Source organism: Kryptolebias marmoratus, linkage group LG6 (assembly GCF_001649575.2).
Source record: "Kryptolebias marmoratus isolate JLee-2015 linkage group LG6, ASM164957v2, whole genome shotgun sequence".
Classification (NCBI taxonomy): Eukaryota; Metazoa; Chordata; class Actinopteri; order Cyprinodontiformes; family Rivulidae; genus Kryptolebias; species Kryptolebias marmoratus.
In genome coordinates this window covers 28,017,146-28,032,154 of record NC_051435.1, presented here as the reverse complement: position 1 = coordinate 28,032,154, position 15,009 = coordinate 28,017,146, and the positions used below count along the sequence as shown (strand labels likewise).

At 38.5% G+C, this 15,009-nt stretch overlaps 2 long non-coding RNA genes across 2 annotated transcripts in view; both read right to left on the bottom strand.

Moving 5' to 3' along the window:
• LOC108250449 overlaps window positions 1-1,384 on the bottom strand; it is an 8,355-nt gene extending 6,971 nt beyond the window's left edge. The window contains exon 1 of the long non-coding RNA XR_001809288.3: window positions 1,337-1,384. This is a non-coding gene — a long non-coding RNA (uncharacterized LOC108250449). The remainder of the gene's footprint in view (window positions 1-1,336) is intronic.
• Window positions 1,385-10,139: 8,755 nt separating this feature from the next.
• LOC119617073 lies at window positions 10,140-11,479 on the bottom strand. Its single transcript, XR_005233251.1, has 3 exons — window positions 11,141-11,479; window positions 10,868-11,050; window positions 10,140-10,672 (listed from the first exon to the last, which is right to left on the bottom strand). It is a non-coding gene; the product is annotated as an uncharacterized LOC119617073 (long non-coding RNA).
• Between the last annotated feature and the right edge of the window lie 3,530 nt (window positions 11,480-15,009).

Below are 15,009 nucleotides of genomic sequence, written 5' to 3'. Positions count from 1 at the left end.
CTCTGTTGCAGTCTAGAGAACTTACCTTGTTGGCGTTCCTTGCTCTTCTGATGCTGTGAAAGTTGGGCCTTCTCAACAAAAATAGAAACTTTTTCTCTCAAGGGCAGAGGAAGAAGAGTGGACAACTTCTGGTGGGTCTGACCAAGAAATACCTGTTGTGGAACTTATCATTGCCACTGAGTCTGCCATTAGGAACAACAACTTAAGTGAAACAGAGGCAGAAGAACTCAGACTGAAAATAACAGCAACGCTTTCCAGTGCCAAGCCACCTCCTTCAAACCTCTCACCAAAGTCAAAAAAGAGTCAAAAAAAGTGATTAGTTTATGGCTGTCTTGGGGTTCAGAAAAAAGGGGGAGCTTGATTGATGATCACTCTTGGTCTGATGAGATCAGGAGAGAGACATCTGGGTTTCCCTCCAAACACTGATGAAACAGTCCATTTGCATTAGGCTATTAATGCAGAAATAGCCCAAACTCTGACGTAGGACCCTAAAATTGCACAAAGTTGACTAAATATTAAAAATAAAAAAAAACCCAAATACCTCTGAATTATTCAACTGCAGCTCAAATCAACAGCTAGACGGTCGACATTTGGTTACAGTTGGGTATTACAACAGGAGAATTTTCCCAGACACATCAGAACTGGTTTTCTGAACAGTTAAAACCTGACCTCAACCCTATTGAAAATGTGTGGACAATGATTAAATGCTGGGTTCATGACTGGAAAACTAACCAGTTTAAATTACCTTCACCAACTGTGCCAAAAAACATTTGTTGAATATCCTGCCAGAATTATACCAGAAACTTGTTGATAGATACAAAAAGAGCATGGTTGACATATAACTTGCTAAGGAATATTTAACCAAACATTAGTGGGAGTGTATGCATGAATTTTAGCCTGTAAGTATAATTTTGTTCTTCCCACAGACCAAAAACATGCATGTTAAGTTAATTAATAACTCTAAATTGTCCCTAGTTGTGAGTGAGAGCAAAGGTGTTATTCTTGTTTGTTTTTATGTGTCCCTGTGTTGGACTTGCGACCTGTCCAGGGTGTTCCGCGCCTCTCTCGTGACTGCTGGAGATAGGCTCCAGCTTCCCGCAACCCAGAAAAGAGAAGCGGGTAAAGAAAACAGATGTATGGATGGATTAAATGTAGCTATAAATACATTACTGGTGGAATACAAGTGAAATCTTTCAGGTAAAGATACTAATCATACTCTCCAGAATGAAGAGGATTTGAATAATTAATATAAAAACTGCTAAACCCAATCTTTTTTACTGTCATAAGCACCAATAAAATTGACAAAAAAAAAACTTGAGTACGCCAGGGTTCCTACCTTTATTGTGTTGCTGCTGCTGAAGAAACAAGCAGTTTATAGAAAATACTTTCAGTTTCATTTTCAGACTCAAATAAACCACATGATTTACAGAAAGCTATTTAGGAAGTCTTAAGGGGACAGCTGCACATTACAGGTATGAATGGTTTAGCAACGGATTTTTCAGGTTTTGCTGGTGTACTCACCAAAAATACATGACCTTCTTGAACAGTAATACAGTTAAGTTAAGTTAAACCAGCATTACTGACCAAAGCACAAGACAATATTAAAAACAACCAAAAAACAAATATGATCAAAACAGAGTGAACTGCATAGGAGTATTGACAATAATACAATTTAAAAAATTAATATTGCATGGTTATTAATAGCTGAAGTGAACAAAGAGATTGCTGTCAGTCTTCCTATGCAAATGCTGAATATGACTTGGTGTTAATGACGTTGTGTTACTGTATAAATTGGAAGTGTCACCTATAGAAAGTGGAAAAAAAAAGTTTGAAGGCGGAACATATTATATGTTAAAACAAAAAATTATATTTTATTTTGATTGATTTTTATTTATAATAAAATCTTTAAAAGGCAAATATAGTTTCTATTATTTGTAATGCGTTATAATAAAGATTCCCTGAACTGAAAAAATTAAACCCTCAGCAGTTGAGATCTTATAAACACCAAGATTTATATTTAGATTACTTGATAATAAAGTAATCTAAATATTATTGACTGAAAGTTTTGATCTGGTGCCCCCTTTTACAGAGCTTAAAAGTTTGCTACAAATCCATCTTTTCTCTGTTGTTTTTAGGTCATTCAATATTTTACTTTTATGTCTTGTGGCGGCTGTTATGTCTTCTTTATTGTACTGAATAGCACTTTAGTCCTGTGGTTGTTTAAAGTACTGTGAGTTTAAAAACTATTTAATATATTACTATGCTGCATATAATAAACCCATTCTGGTTTAAGAAGCCTGTTCTTGCAAAAACTGTTCTTGTAAACCTGTTGTTGTGTATGAAACCTGTGTAACTTGATGTACCCATGACCATATATCAAGTTGTCTGTTTCATTTTCTGGGCAAACAGTCAGGATCTGAGCCAGGGCTTAACAACCAGTTTCTGTACAGCTGGTTTTGTAGAGATTTCTTCCTCTTCTGTGTAGTATGACCACTACACTACACCCATACCTCTATAAATATTACATCTGAGAGGAAATAGTCTGTGTGTCAAGGCTCCCTGTACTGTACAGCTAAAATAAGACACTTAAATGCATTTGTAGACTATTGATCAGTTCCCTGAGATTTATTAATAATAACACAGTAGTTTCCCTCTACATAGTAGTTTCTTTCTAAATAAAACTGGTATGATAAAGTTTGTGTGGCAATCAGTAATGTTTTACATTATTGCTTGTTGGTAGGAAAGTCAAAGTGGAGTTTTATGACAAAAGTTTGTGTTGAATGGACAATTTTGTTTAATTATTAAAGTAATAACTAGGTAATATACATGGATGTAATGATGAAAATATCAGGGTAAGGTGAAACTGCAATTTATGCCATAGTCACAAGGTTTTAAATCATAACTGTCACTATAATAGCAGCTATTTAAATAAAATATTACCTAATTTAACCCTTTATTCATAGCAGATTATCACCAAATAGTGTTCTATAGATTTGCCTTGTAATATTTAAATTAGTAACCTGATAACTGCTTTGGATTTGGGCCCCTAATTAACCTGAGCATACATTTTGATCTTAGTGCATCAGTGTTCTGTGTGTACTGCTGAACGCTGCATGTCTGAAGGTGGCACACGATTCTGAATAAGTCAGATCAGTGTTGTCCAACTTTTTTGACCCATGGGCCAAAATTGTAATGGTGAAAGTATTCTATGATTTTTTTATTAAAAATTGAATTATTTTACATTTATAAACTACTAACAATAGCGTAAAAACACACAATAATTTAGTGAAAGAACAAAAGTATGCTAATGGTGGTGGAAAAAAAGTTCTAAATCATTGTAGATCTGAAATATAAAAAACCTCACAAACAATTAGCTTACCAAAAAAAAAATAATAATAATAATAAAATGAAATAAAATTAAATAAAACATTTAATATCTTTGATTTGTTGGGTCAATTTTTTTTTCTTGTGTTTAGAACTTACATTTTGGTCTTTTCATTTTGGCCCAACCTAAAAGGGTGGTCAAAGCACTCCTGCCCACTTCATGATCCCTCAATCAAGTCCCATTTCCCTCTGTAAATTCTTTTCTTAGTGAAGTGAAGTGAAGTGAAGTGAAATTAAATTAAATTTATTTATATAGCACTTTTCAGCAGCAAGGCGATCCAAAGTGCTTAGAATACACTTGCTCTAGTTAGCAAAGTTTTGTGACTGCTTACCCAAAAGTCTATGATTTGCTTGAAATCAGTGAAGGTTTGTGGTCTTTTTTACTATGAAATTGGAATACAAATAATAATAAAATTAAAAAAAATGTTCATGTTATTCATGTTGTACTTATTATTCCACATTTAAAAATTTTTTCATCCAGTTTTCTGTTAAACCTTACAATGATAAGGAAAATCACCCTTAAAGTTTGCAAAAGATTCCATCTTCATCTAATTTTGCAGGACAAAATTAGACCATTCTGAAATTGCAGTGATGGGCTGCATACAATCACTCAGAGGGCCACAAATGACACACAGGCCACATTTTGGACTTTCTGAGTCAGATAGAAACTGAAATTGTATGCCGTAAAATAATGGGTTTTCTTGTAAACCACATGTTTTATCAAAGTGAAAGTGAATCTAAATGAAGCATAAAAAAGGCACACTTTCTGTTTTTCAGTGGCACACCTTGGTATTCTTCACATCTGCAGCAAGGTCAACTGTATGCTGGATTTATACTTGACACGTTGATCACCGCGCAAGACCAACAGTGATGCAATCGTGTTGTCCCCCGCCCCTGTGTGAAGGCCCTGCGTGGTGTCGTGTCGCATAGTCGTGCACTTCCAAATTTTTGTAACTTGGCGCGGACCGCATGCGCCGCACACCCTTCAAAATGGACGATTTTGCTGCTCTAGCGGAGCTGGTTCACCTGGATCAGCATTTATATGATCTCTCTATGAGAAACGACAAAGATAATCAAACGACTGAAAACTCATGGAAGGAGATTACTGCTGCAGTCGATAAAAAGGAGTGTTTATAGACCACAGAGGGAAGAAATATTATTCCTATGATGGGCAGATCTCAACTAATAGTACAGTACAGCTAACTATCCTTATAATGTCATTTGTGTACTCAACATTTCTTTCAAAGCAAATAAATCAAAGAAACTGAATGCTTTAAGTTTAAACATCCTCTCTGTATCATAGCCATAAATACAACAGCTCTTCCTCCGGAATACGTGCAACCATATTTAGTGTGACAACCGTCTGCTCGGTCTGCTCTCTTTTGTACCACATTTCCATTGGTTATACAGCATGATGCAGACAACAAAATATTTTCCTTTTCCAGCAGACATTGTTCAGCAGTAAAACCAGCAGAACAAACTTGATGGTTTTCTTGTGATGGCCATTTTTTAAAGCAACTAGTGACAAATCTACTGAATTTTTTCTGTGTTACTGGAGACTTTTGTGACTACATGAGAAAGCATCAATCATTCTGCAGTTCCCCGCCCACTTCCCCAAGCACTGACAGCTGTCAATCTCACAGCAGAGAGGAGAAGAGAGGAGATGCAGTGTGGCGCATATGGGCGGGTTAGAGGGGGCGCCAAAGTGATGACAGGAAAAAAATCCAGTCTGCGCTTTCTGTATTTACCAGCTGTTTGTGCATGTCACTGATCAGGCGCCCCTCTGCTCCTTCACCTCCCCTCTTGTCACGCTCCCCTCAAGCACGCGTGGGAGCGCGATTGTTTTCATTTGAATGGTGTTGTCATCTGATGACAGAGAGCTAAAGATGGAGAGGCAGTAAACTGAAGAGGCAGAAGGATAAAGATGTTGCAGGGATGAAAGAAAGCTTTTCAAAGTGGTTGAAAGACAGCAGGTAAGTCCTGTCTGAACATCAAGAGGAGGCCTGGAAATGTTCAGGTTACAACTGTTTACTGAACAGTATTTACAATAGAACACAGCATGACAGGAAAAATAAAGGAACTTGTTTGTGTTATTTTGTTGTTTAGACAGTAATCATTTGTTGAACTTGATGGTGAATCATAAAGCCGATACATTACAGATGCTGGGAGTTTAAATGTCTCCTCTGGGATATAACTCTACAGAGCTGTTGTGATTAATCTGATAAGTCTGATCAGATGAAGTGTCCAATCAGTAACTGATATCCAACAAGGATATCATTTAAAATTAAGATTTCGTGTTTTTATATGTGGTTTGACTGCTGTATTTTTTAAACCTCCTGAACACAAAGTTTATGTTATTCAGCTGTGAGGATGGAGAGAAAGAATCAGGACAGACAGGAGAAGGAGACAGGTTGGTCTAATATGAGCTGGAAGTGTAGAAACAGCAACTTAATACCAAGTGATTCATTTGAAAATATTATTTATATTTAAAAAGTGTATTAGCAAGATGTGTATGACTTAGAGAAGAACACAGAGAAGGACTGATGGCGACAGACATGAGGTTGGTGATGGCATCTGCTGTAGAGGAGACCAGAGATGACATCAGGTAGGAATAATTCCACTAGTGAGGCCACAAAAACCTAGATGCCCAGGAGGCTTTGAATTTCTGCTTACCAACACTGTGCCATTTTGGGAAAATCAGTGCAGGCAGACATGGCAAGTCAATCAAAACAGAGGAGAAAGTGGAACAGAGAGATGAAGATGATGATGATGGTGATGATGATGATGATGGAGAGGAACAGAGAGGTACAGAAGACATATTTCAAGTGTGTTTTACTCATTTTTTGTCTTGCCAACGTTGATATTCCTCTCTCCTACAGCCTGATCAACATCACCAAATATGCAAATTAGGTGATGATGTCATCTAACAACTTTTAGCAGCTCAAAATCTCACTCCAAGCTTAGATTAAAACTTGAGAGCCCTGAAAATTTTTACTTGCTGGTAAAAATTTCAGTCTGAAAAAATACATTTAAGAAAAAACAGAAAAAAAAACAACAAATGGTTGTTTTGTCTTTTTTTTATGCAAATAGGTAAAAGCCATGTACCCCTTCATCACCATGTAGGTATCATGAATTAAAATCAGTTGCTAATTGTACTTTTACAGCCTTATTGCATTTTCTCCTAGTTTTAATTTTATTTTAAAATATCAGTTTAAATCATTTTGGTGGAAAACATTTGAAATGACTCACTACAATGTAGAATGCAAATAGGTTTTGGTTTTAAGCATTGAAAATTGGTTAAACTTTAATTTTTCATTCATTTCAACTGCTGGTTCAGAGACTAAGGTAAACAAAAGTCCAGATGATGATTCATGTTTAGTTCTATAATGTAAGAAAAACTGTTCCTGCAATAAATTAAAAATTTGTTTTATATATTTTGCTTCTCAAATGTGTACTCTCAAGCTTCTGACAGAAAAGTTCTCAGAACAATAAAATTTACAAGAACCCAGGAAGTATTTGTCCATGAGCGAAACCAAAACCAGACACGGAGGCAATGTTAAGGTAAGTGTATTTATTTACAGGTGCAGGGAGTGTATATACAACGAGCCAGGTTCGGGAGTGGTCTGAAAGAACAAAGGAGCAGGGTGAGTCTCAGGTACCAAATCCGATCGGCGAGGTTTGACTGAGCGAGTAAACAATGTCTCTGTTTTCTTACAGACTCCGTGGGCGTCCAGGTGCATGGAGGAAGGTGGAGAAGAGATCCCAGGTGTTCCAACGATGCAGGAGTGAGTGTCCAGTCCAGGTAAGTATTCTGAGGTCCAGGTAAGTTTCCGTGACGCAGTGCAATCCCAAGGTGGCAAAAACCTGAACATAAAAACTTGATTATCATAACAAGACAAAATGTTTGAGTAGATTCAGTGGCAGAGAATCTAACCCCAAGGCTTGATGCTCCAGCGAAGGTCTGGTCTCAGCTTGCAGCTTAAGTACTGGCAGGAACCATTAGAGGAATCAGGAACACCTGTGGAGCAAAAGGTTAGGAGATCCGCCCCAGGGCGGAGCTAACTCCAGATCCTCACAGTACCCTCCCCCTAACGATCGCCTCTTGGCGATCTTGGAAGCCTTTCTGGGTGGGTTCTATGAAAGTCAGTGATAAGGGAGGGATCGAGGATGAATGACCTCGGAACCCATGTGCGTTCCTCAGGTCCATAACCCTCCCAATCTACCAGGTATTGCCGACCCCTGCCTCTCTGCCTGACGTCGATGATACGGTTTACCGTAAAGGCAGGATGATTATCAATTAACCGGGCGGGAGGGGGGAGGACGGTAGGAGGGCTCAGAGGACTGTTGATCACCGGTTTGACTTGAGAAACGTGAAATGATGGGTGAATGTGCATGGAGGCTGGAAGAGTTAAACGGACTGAGGTGGGGTTTAGGATCCTTTCGATCGGGAATGGTCCAATGAAGCGAGGCGCCAGCTTCCTAGTGGTGCCCTTCAGAGGAATGTCTCTGGTAGATAGCCAAACCCTATCGCCCACCATGTAACTAGGTGTGGAGGAGCGGTGACGATCAGCATACTTCTTGTTTTGTTCTGCTGTCCTCTGAAGGGCCCTTCTGGCCTGCCTCCAAATGGTCCTGCATCTCCGAAGATGGGCCTGAACAGAGGGAACGGTTAATTCAGTTTCGAAACTTGGAAACAATGGGGGGTTGTACCCCAGAGATGCCTCGAAGGGGGACAATCCTGTAGCTGAGGAGACGTGAGTATTATGGGCATACTCAATCCAGACAAGCCTCTTGCTCCAGGTAGACGGATTGTCGCTGGCTAGACACCTGAGAGCCACCTCCAGCTCTTGGTTGCAGCGCTCGGACTGACCATTGGATTGCGGATGGTACCCTGACGTGAGACTCACCCCAGCCCCCAATCCCTTGCAAAAGTTCTGCCAAACTTGTGATGTGAACTGAGGCCCCCTGTCTGAGACAATGTCGATAGGAATCCCGTGCAGCCTAAAAACCTGCTGAGTCAGTATTTCTGCGGTCTCCAAAGCAGTTGGAAGCTTGGGCAGGGGAACGAAATGGGCTGATTTCGAGAACCTATCGATTATGGTGAGGATGACGGTATGACCCTGAGAGGGGGGTAACCCAGTAACAAAATCTAGGCAAAAACCTGAACATAAAAACTTGATTATCATAACAAGACAAAATGTTTGAGTAGATTCAGTGGCAGAGAATCTAACCCCAAGAGGCTTGATGCTCCAGCGAAGGTCTGGTCTCAGCTTGCAGCTTAAGTACTGGCAGGAACCATTAGAGGAATCAGGAACACCTGTGGAGCAAAAGGTTAGGAGATCCGCCCCAGGGCGGAGCTAACTCCAGATCCTCACAAAAATATTCTTTTTTCTTATTGGGGGTAAATTCTTTTGTTTTTGCTGTGCAACTTGATCCAAATTATTGAAAATAAAAACAGAATACAATTAAATAGATACTCAGTGAAAAATCTTTTTTATTCATATAATCAATAATTTTCTTACACTTTTACCGACACATAGTGTTACTTTAAGGTAAAGTTTTGTGTTTTAGTTTAAATATATGTAGTCTACGTGTTTCTGTGAGAAATTAAGCTACATCTGGTAGTGAAGTGAAGTGAGATTTATTTATATAGCACTTTTCAGCAACAAGGCATTCCAAAGCGCTTTACAACAGAAACAAAAACAGAATCCAATACAGAATGAAAGACAAAAAAAAATACAACAATCATGTAATCTCATGTATAAAAAATAACGAAAACAAACATCTAAGCATGAGCTGAGACAGTCAAATAATCTAAATCAGATAAACTAAACATATCTAAACATGGAATACAGGAAAACATATCAATCATGTATATTCTAAAAGAATCATGTATAATCTAAATGGAATATGGGATAATCTAAAAACCAGACATGAGCAAAATACTAGCTAAAGTAATCTAAATAAGGTCATGATTAAAGCTAAACTAAACAACAATTAGGTATCTCTAGGATAAACTAAACTAAATGTACAGAATCTACAGAAAAGTGAGAGAAAAAAGTGAGAAAGATGACAGAAACAGCGGAAAGCATGCATATGTGTGTGTGTAAGGCGATGGAAGGCAGTGTGGTGTGAGAGTGTGTGTGTGTGTGTGTGTTTGCAGATGGGTCCATGAATCATGTCACAGAGGCCATTGTCTGATAATGATGGAATGATATCAGCGAGCTCTGGACGAATAACAGATGTCCTTAGGCAGAGGGGAGCATCTTGTTTACATAGTTCCAGGAGAAATTTCAAGATTGCTGACCAAGGTCAGCCTAGTGGAGCCAAATTCACAAACAAACAGTAATTGTTTTGGTTCAGGCAGACTGTTTTTGTCTGCCTTGAAAGTCTTTCTGATACTTCTCAATGGCGAATCCAAACAGCCAAATTCCAGGACCATTCCGCCTTAATTGGAGCAAGCAACTTTCTCCAAGATGTAACCCATATTATTCATGAGTTCCAGAAACGCAATTCAGTCTGCGATCCTGTAAAAGAATTGCATCCAACTTGTGAGTCAGCTCCCGTAACAACACAGTCAGAGTGTAGTTCGCCGAACCCATCAAACGAAATTTATGATAAGTCAGGTAACTGCCTAATCCAAACAGCAGAAATCCTGTTATCAGAAATCCAAATATGTAAATATCCTCCTTGTAGACAAACAGGATTCCGACAGGAATCCAATATGTATCCAGCGAAGAATGTCTCCTCAGGGCAAGCTGGCTCTCCTTTGGTCAGCCTTCCCGTCGAAAAAATTTGATCAATTGCGTTGAGAGACCAGCTGACCAGATCCATAGTTCAAAAAATTTGAGAAATATGTAAAAAAGAAGTCCCGAAAGTTCCGAAAGCAGAGAGGGGGCAGTACAGGAGACAGAGAGAAAAGAAACACGTCGGCCTTCCACCAGGAGCAGAGAGAAAAAGTGTATCTTATACTTATAAGACACAGCTTTTTGATAAAGCCATGACAAGAAAATCACCAGTAGTGCTAAAAACATCACCAGTAACACCAGTATAATTATCCAGACAATTCTGTGATTACTATTATTATTATTATTCTTTAACGCTGTCTGTAACTGATTTGCTGCATCTGTATTTTGATAACACATTAGTAATCCTGGCACACTCTCATGGTAGAGAACGTGAACATCCAAAATGACGTTGGGAAAGATGTCAGACCATTTCGTCCCTGCAGTTGAGTAGTAAACATCTCGGGTGTGGTGCATCAGGACCAGAATGACTTTTTTCTCACCTGCAGACAGAAGAAGTAGAGGAATAATATAAGAATAAGAATGGCTAAGTGTGGAATTTCCTCATAGCAATAATACAATCCTTGAGACTTTAAAAGTAGTCCTAAAGCATCGTCCACAGAGAAATACTACATTAATTTGAAAAGCATTGTTCAATAGTTATTGATTTTTACATTTTAACAGATTATACACTTTACCTGACACCATACTGATGGCGGCTTCCACATCTGATCCGACACGAGAGCAGATTGGACAAAAAAGAATGGTGACATCGCTTTGCTGCCTGTCTGTTTGTATCAACCGAATCCTCTTTGACACTTGTTCCAGGAGAACTTGATCAGCCCCAAATGTTTGCCCTGATGTCACTGTGTGGACCTTAACTATTTTTAGCAAAATATAAACAGAAAAGATATGAAAAGAGCAGAAAACTCCATCTGGTATCTTTAGACAGAGATCCTAACCTAACTTACCTGTAGGATAGAAGCACATCTTTAGACCTAATAAGAGAAACAAAGCAGACATATCATTTTGTCTCTTATGTAAAAAGATAAAAGAGAACTGATTTGCAACTTCATCTAATATTATCAAAGAAGTTACTTCAGACTCTAAACCCTGATACAAAGTAAGTCAATTTTTAAAATCATTTACTATGTTGGATGCTTTGTGCTTTAGCAAGAACACTACGGGACATGTATGAGGACAGCAGGACAGTGGTGCAGTGTGCTGTAGGAGTGATAGATAGCTTCACGGTGGGACTGCATCAAGGATCGTCTCTGAGCCCCTTCTTGTTTGCTCTGGTGATGGGCAGACTAACAGATGTTGTCAGGCAGGAATCCCTGTGGACAATGATGTTTGCAGATGACATTCTGATCTGTGGTGAGAACAGGGAACAGGTGGAAAAAAACTTGGAGAGGTGGAGGGATGAACTTGAAAGAGGAATGCAAATCAGCTGTAGCAAGATAGAGTATGTATGCGAATGACAGGGAGGCAGGTAGAACATTGAGGCTACAAGGAGCAGAGGTCACAAAGGTGCAGGCTTCAAGTACTTAGAGTTGACTGTCCGGTAAAATTGGGAGTGTGGTAAAGAGGTTAAGAAAAGAGTCCAGGAAGGATGGAGTGGATGATGAAAAGTTTCAGGAGTGATTTGTGAAAAAAAGGTGGTAGCAAAGGAAAGGAAAGGTTTACAAGACCGTGGTGAGAGCAGCTATATTGTATGTTGTATGGAGACAGTGGCACTGACAAAAAGACAGGAGACAGAACTGGAAGTGGCAGAGCTGAAGATGTTAAGGTTCTTCTTGGGAGGGACAAGGATGGATAGGATTAGGAATGGGGCCATCAGAGGTACAGCACAGGTTGAACGACTGGGAGATAAAGTTAGAGAGGCCAGACTGAGATGTTTGGACATGTGCAGAGGAGGGACAGTGGGTATATTGGTAGAAGGATGTTAGAGATGCCAGGAAAATGACAAAGAGAAAGGCCAAAGAGAAGATATATGGATGCAGTTTGAGATAACATGGAGGTAGTTGGAATGAGGACAGAAGACACAGAAGACAGAGTTAGATGGAGGAGGATGACTTACTTTTAAGACCCCTGCGTAAAGGAAACAGCCAAAAGAAAAAGATTTTTTTTGGTTGGCTAATTTGTCATGATTTTAATAATAATATTACCTTGGATTTATGTAGGGCCTTTCAAGAAACCCAAGGGCACTTTATAAAACAGAATAATTAAGTAAAAAGTGGAGAGTTGAAAGCATTATTGAAGAGGTGAGTTTGGAGGATTGTCTTAAAAGAGGCTAGTGATGTCTTGCTGCACAGCTCAGATGGAAGAGAGTTCTGGAGGGTGGGCGCTGCCAAGCCTTAAGCTCTGACCCTTATGCTGCAAAGGTTGGTACAACGGATAGAATTACACTTATAGCTGAAGATTGGTGTTTCCAAGACTGTATCAGTGGAGAAGAGCTGATAGATTCTGAAGGACCAAGGCATTGAGGGATTTGTAGGTAAAAAGAAGAATCAGGTGATTTGTTTTATGAGATTGGAGGTGATATGTTGATATTGTGTTCTGAGACTAGCAGCTGACTTCTGAATATACTAGATACCACTTCCACCAATGCTCAGTTGAGGAAAATTATTTCATGCAAGTATTTAGCATTACTGTGTGTTTGTTTTGTCACCAGTTAAATCCAATTTGTGACACAAGTTGTAACTGCATAAAAGCTGTGATCAAAATTTGTGTTTTGGTTTTACTTTCAATCACAAGACCTTAGGTATGTTACGAAAAAAACTATCTTGTTTGACTACTTGTCACCTATCAATTCACCTTAGTCTTAACCCAACAATAATGTTCCATTGTAGTAGACACTGTGGTGTCTATAGGAACTACAGGTTTGATCTGATTATACATGAAAAGGTCCCACAGAGGTAACAAAGACCAAGTACCAACCCACACATACATACACACAAAACATGTATAGTATATGAGGAGTTAAAAAACAAGTCTGACTTTGGCAAAGAAAATTGCCGTGCAGAGCCAAAAGGATAGCAGAAACATCCGTTTTGTTCCCATAGTTTCTGCCACAATTCAGACAGCATTCACTTCAGAAGTCTCTGATTTATTTGTTTATTCATTTATTTTCTAGCTTTTGAACAATATTAGCACAACCAATTAAAAGTAACACAAAGGTAGTTGGTAGCTATCACTGTAGAGATTAGAATATAGGTTTGACTTAAAAACAAACAAAAAATGTATTTCAGCCTGTTTTGTTTTACACTGTCAGTTTGTATACTGTATATAGGACACAGAAAGTACTTAATGTCAAGTACAGAAAACTATATTTAAAAAAGAAAGTGAGTGCTCTACTTTAATCTGTAGGTTATTTTGTTTTCTATTTGTAGTGATAAACCTTTTAATTTGTCTTAATTCAGACTTAATTTTTTGCTCTCAACATACTATCAATATCATATCATATCAATACTCAGTATAGAAAACTAATATTTAGCTAATTCATGATGTCTGATGAATTATTTATTATCAATCTCAAGTAAAAAGCTTGGACACACATGCCAAACTCCAAAGTGTGTCTAAACTTTAGACTTGCACTGTATATAATGAGAAAACATTTCCAGTAAATTTAAAATTTAGTAAAATTTAACATCTAACAAATATTTTGTTTCATAAATGCATAAAAAAAAAGTATGGGGATTCCTACCTTCGTTGTGGTCCTGCTGCAGACAGAAACACTATGAGGCTGTTGCAAAAATACAAGTGAATCCCATATAACTTTCCCTTTCATTATTAGTGTTACATAAATACTGATGTATGAAAACTGCCCCACATATCTCCAGAGCATTGCAAAGACAAACAGACTAATCAAGTGATTAGTTGAAAAATTTACATTGTAAATGTTTTAAATAGTTAAACTGGCGTACAAAATTTCTAATAATTTCTAATAAGGTTTACTAGGTGATGTGTCATAAAGTTTTTAATGACTCAGATAGAAACTGAAACTGTTAACTGTAGAATGAGGGGCTCTTCTTATGAATCATATGGACCATAAACTGAAAACTAAACTAAATTAGTTTTTTTTAAGTTTGACTTTCTCTTCTTTTATTTAATTTCCTCACTGATGATGCACACCTGTAGGGATCTGGAGTTAGCCCCGCCTTGGGGCGGCTCCTCCAGCCTTTCCCTTCACAGGTGATCCAGATCTGGTTAATGAAGACTGCCAGTACTTAAGCCTCCAGCTGAGATCAGACCTTCGCTGGAGCATCGAACCTCCTGGGTTAGATTCACAGCCGTAGTAGCTAATCTCAGTGTTGATGCTATGCTAACTAAGTTCTCTTTGCACCCTCGATTCAGGTTCTTTGTCATGTTAAGACCTTCGCACCTCACGGAAACTTACCTTGGATTACTGGATACTTACCTGGACAGGACTACTGGCTTCTCGTCCTCTGGATCACCTGGAACACCTCCTCCACGCAGCTGGACACCTCATGGATCTGTAAGAAAAGAAACATTATTTGTACTGTAATACTCAGATTACTTAGTGTCTTATTTTTTGTGGCTTTACTACCCCCTTGTGGCAGGATGTAGGTTAGGTTTTGTTTTCCTTGAAATTCAGTCTGTCCAGCGTCTTCGACCTTGCAACGTGTCAGAGCGACAGTGTCTGAATCTTTTCTCAAGCTTGAAGTATTTTTGTCCGTAAGTAATGTGTTATTGTATTCAATATTACTTGATAGAGATTGTCTGCTATTGTAAGTTGTTGTATAATGTTTAACTAATGTAAACGCGTCGAGCCTTCGTGATACTCCATGCTAGAATGTCCTTTGTATTAGCAATGTGT